The sequence below is a fragment of the Petaurus breviceps genome, unplaced genomic scaffold (assembly GCF_028583685.1).
Source record: "Petaurus breviceps papuanus isolate PSGF00001 unplaced genomic scaffold, PetGlider_PUasm1.0 470, whole genome shotgun sequence".
NCBI lineage: Eukaryota > Metazoa > Chordata > Mammalia > Diprotodontia > Petauridae > Petaurus > Petaurus breviceps.
In genome coordinates this window covers 2,845,840-2,850,869 of record NW_027186350.1, presented here as the reverse complement: position 1 = coordinate 2,850,869, position 5,030 = coordinate 2,845,840, and positions in this window count along the sequence as shown.

The following is a 5,030-nucleotide window of genomic DNA, read 5'->3' as shown; positions in this document are numbered from 1 at the left end:
ATTCATCAGGGATATTGGTCTATAGCTTTCTTTTTCTTCTTTGTTTCTGGTTTAGGTACCAATACAATATTTGTATCAAAGAGTTGAGAAGAGTCCCTTCTTATTCTATTTTTGCTAACATTTCATGTACTATTAAAATTATTATTCTTCGAATCTTTGAAAAAATTATTTTGTGAATCCTTTTTGTCCTTTTTTTTTATTATGGCTTCCTCAATCACTTTTTCTGATATTGAGTTATTTACTTTATCTATTTCTTTTTTGTTAATCTGTATAGTTTAATTTTTAATGCATTTATCCATTGCTCAAAGGTATCACTTTCATTGATAAATAATGTGTAAAATAGCTTTGAAATATTAATTAATTTTTAATTTTCAATATTCACTTCCACAAGGTTTTGAATTCCAAATTTTCTCTCCCTCCTCTTGTCCCTCCACCCCAAGATAGCATGCAATCTGAAATATAGTCATATTAAATATAATAAAGTAGGTTTTGATCAATAGATTTCTCTTCCTTTGTTGTAGATTCTCCTTCTTAATTTTTTGATACAAAAATTCAGTTTTCTTCCCCTTAAAAATCATATTTGTTTACTGCTTACTGTTTCATAAAATTTTAAAAATAGCTTCCAGTTTTATTTATCAGTTCAGTAGTGTTTTTGCTTTCAATTTTGTTAATCTCTTTTTTGATTTTCAGAACTTCTAATTTTTCATTTAGTGAGGAGTTTCTGATTTGTTGTTTTCTTTTTTTTAGTCTTATTCCCAATGCATTGTTTTTTTTTTCTTTTTCTCTTTTGTGGATGAAAACATTTACAAGTACAAATTTTCTCTTGTTGTTTATTTGTCTGTCTCTTCATGACCCCATGGACATTATTACACTAATACTGTAAATGGGGTTTTCTTGACAAGATACTGGAATGGTTTGTCATTTTCTTTTCCAGTGGATTAAGGCAAACAGAAGTTAAGTGACTTGTCCAGGATAACACAACTAGTAAGTGTCTGAGGCAAGATTTGAATTCAGGTCTTCTTGACTTCAGGCCCAGCACTCTATCCACTGAGCTTAACTGCCTCCAAATTTTCCCTAAAATCAGTTTTACCTGTCTTGCATATATTTTGATGTATTGTTTCATTCTTGCCATTTTCTTTGATAGGTTTTACTATTCTTTTTATAATTTATTATCTGACACATTGGTTCTTTAGAATTAAATTTCTTAGACCAGTTTATTTTTTAATTATTTTCTCTATGGCCCTTTAGTAAATATTATTTTTAATGCATTGTGATTAATAAATTATGTTTTTGATATTTCTGCTTTTCTTTTTGGTGAGGTTTTCATTCCTGAACATGTAGGCATTTTTTGTAAAGGTGCCCTGGACAGCTGAGAGTATTTAAACTCTTTTCTATTTCTTTTTGGAAATCCTCAGAGATCCATCATATGTAATATTCCCAAAGTTATATTCAGGTCCTTAGTTTCTTTCCTGTTTATCTTTTGGTTAGACTTGTCTAGGTATGAAACAAGTACACTGAGTTTCTTCACCATTGTAGTTTTACTGTTTCCTTCTCCTTGAAATTCTATGAACTGTTCCTTTAAGTATCAAATGCCATCCTATCTACTGAATATATATTAAATATTAATATTGAATCTTTATCTATGGTGCCTTTAAGCATAATTTAGTTTCCCTGCATGTCTCTTTTTATTATGTCTATTTTTTCCCTTTCTTTGTCATCACAGTTGCATCACTTAGTAATTGCCTAATAAAAGTCTGTTGTTGATTTGACTTAAGGCTCTTAGGACCTATTGCCTGGACTATCTAAATCATCTCCTCATTGATGCCTGTTTCTAGTCTTTTCCATCTGCAATCCAACCTCCCCAAGATGCCAAAATAATTCCCCTAAGGCATAGTTCTAACCACATTGCTCCCCTTCTCAAAAATCTTCAGAGACTACCTCGATCCAGGAGGATAAAATACATATTCATCAGCTTTGTACTCCATAATCTGGCTCTTCTCTCATATTATTGCCCTTCACTCTATGTTCTAGGCAACTGACCTACCAGCTGTCACATGAATTTGATATCCCACTTCCTATCTCCCATCTTTTATCTTTATACTTTCTTTTTTTTCTTTAAGAAAAAACTTTTTTTAAGCAATCGGGGTTAAGTAACTTGCTCAAGGTTACACGGCCAGTTATTTCTGGGTGTGGTGCTGAGTATCTGAGCCCAGATTTGATTCCCAGGTCATCCTGACACTGGAGCTGGTGCTCTTACTCGATGAGCCACCTGGCCACCCCTAAGCAATTGGGGTTAAGTAACTTGCTCAAGGTTACGCAGCCAGGTGTTTCTGGGTGGGTGCTAAGTGTCTGAGCCTGGGATTCGATCTCCAGGTCATCCCGACACTGGAGCCGGTGCTCTTACTCACTGTGCTACCTGGCTGCCCCTAAGCAATTGGGGTTAAGTAACTTGCTTGAGGTTACATGGCCAGTTATTTCTAGGTGTGGTGCTGAGTGTCTGAGCCTGGGATTCGATCTCCAGGTCATCCCGACACTGGAGCCGGTGCTCTTACTCGCTGTGCTACCTGGACGCCCTATCTTTATACTTTCACACAGACTATGTCCTATACCTGGAATGCTTGTCCTCCTCACTTTTGCCCCTTAGAATCCTTATCCTTATTGAAAGTTCATCTCACGTGTCATCATCTTCTACAAAAAGCCTTTCCCTATTCACTCCCCTTTCTATTTACCCTTCAATTACCTTGTATCCTTTGCATTCCTCTTGCAGAATGTTAAGTTCTTTGAAGCAGAAACTGTTCAGAAGATTTGTATTTATTTTTTGCTGAATTCTACTATTTATCTTGTTTTAAAATTTTTTTAAAATTTAATTTATTTACTTTTAGTTTACTACTATTTATCTTCTTAAGAACTGAAAGCTGTCACTTCTGTTGTTTTATTTACCTCCAAATCTTTAGAAATAGGTAGTGCAGAGATAACTATACTTTAATAAAAAAAGAAATGGGGCAAGTGACTCCCATAGAGATGATGAGATCTGCCCAAAGTCTCCCAAGTCAGAGACAGAACTAGGACTAGAAGCCAAGTCATTTGGCTGCTAATCTAGGGCTTTGTTGTCCTGAAGACAGGAACTGCTCTGACTTTTTTTCCCTCTCTTTGTGTCCACAGTGTTTTAATATGGGGCCTGGTTTGTTGATGAGTATGATAAGAAAGAGCATAGGATTTGGAAGGTCTGGTTTAGCTTTGCTGCTCATCACATATGGGGTTTACAGGAAATTATTTCCACTTTCTGGGTCTCCATTTCCTCAACTGTAAGATTCTATGGTTCTAGAAGCTGCTACTTTCACAGATACTAAGAAATCAGTAAGGATTAACTGATGTGGAGAGATAAGATAAAGATTTAAATTTTTTGGGAAAAATATAAAGTCTTCTTTCTCTACACTATGGCTTCCATTTTATACCTGACTTGAGGAGAAGAAATTTCTAAGTATTTCTAAGAACTCAGATACATGCATACCTTTTTTGGTTAACCTGTTTTGATTATTAGTTCTAATCTTTCTCTCCTACCTTGGCTAATAATTAGATCAATGAAAGAAGCTTTTAACATCTCTCCCCTTTCTTCCATCTGTCTTTTCCTAGAGAAATCTCCCCATTCCTTTTCCTTCTCTATGATTGTATGAAATTGCCTTCCATGACCTCTCAGCAGAGCCACTGGCACCAAAGACAAATGCAAGGGCTGAAGCATGAAAAAGTAGTTATTCCCCTCTCCTTAAAGCAGGGAGTCTTGTTTTACTGAGACTCCAAACAATCTCACCCTGGAGAGAGAGAAGCTGGCTTGGCTAGGGCTAGCTGTTCTACTGGGGCTCCTGCATGAGTGGATCACTTGCCTTAAAGCTCATCTCTGGTAGACTCTGACATACAGGTATTTCCTCTTTTGATCAGACATTTTTATTAAAGGCATTAGCAAAAAGATACAAGCACACTGTGAGAAAAAGGAACCACAACATCAACGTTGTTCTCTCTACAGTTGCCGTGATCCTAGACTTCTTGTGTTATTATCTCCTGGGTACCAACGCCAATTGCTTATCAGCACTCTCCTTTGTAGTTAGTTTCTTCTTTTTTTTTTTCTTTTTAGAGAGGGGAGGGCAGGGCAGTTGGGGTTAAGTGACTTGCCCAAGGTCATGGCTAGTTTTTGTATTAAGTGTCTGAGGCTGGATTTGAACTCAGGTCCTCCTGACTCCAGGGCCAGTGCTCTATTCATTGTAGATAGTTTCTGTTGACCTGAACAAATTCCCCTCAATGACTCTCTTTCCAGTTTTTCCTAATGACTTAGCCGTGGTGAATTTTTTGTTGTTGTTGCTCTTGTTCAGTAGTTCAGTCATGTCCAACTCTTCGTGATCCCATCGACACCAGGCCCTACTAATCCTCCACTGTCACTTAAAGTCTGGTCAAGTTCATGTTCATTGTTTCCCCATTACTATCTATCTATCTACTGTACCTGTGGCTCTCCAACCTGCATTAAATTATTCTGCTATCTGATTCAGCTTCTCCCTGACAGAAATGGTCTGGGTTAGTCAGAGGAGGAAGGGAAAGCATGGTCAGGTCATGTGCTGTGCCCTTGGGTGCTTATCCAGTCACCCACAAAACTAGAATTAGGAGTTAGATCTGACAAGATGGCTGGAGTCAATGTCACCGCCTTCCTTTCGCCTCAGATTTGCCTCTCCCTTCATCACCCAGGCTATCTCCCCAGGTAACATTTTGTTCTATTTCCTGTAGGGTAAGGACCTGTACTCCTATAAATGTTCTATCATCTCTCCCAGACCCTAGGTGTCAGTCAGCCTTTATTGTGCAGCTGAGACCAATTTGTGTTATGTATAGATTCTTTGCAGTGACACACCCAGTATGACACAGCACTCAGGTGAATGGCAGTGGCAGTAGCTTCCTGATTGCACAATCATACTTCTGCCTTAGGGACTGAGGCTCTATTAGGAGAGAGAGAGAGAGAGAGAGAGAGAGAGAGAGAGAGAGAGAGAGAG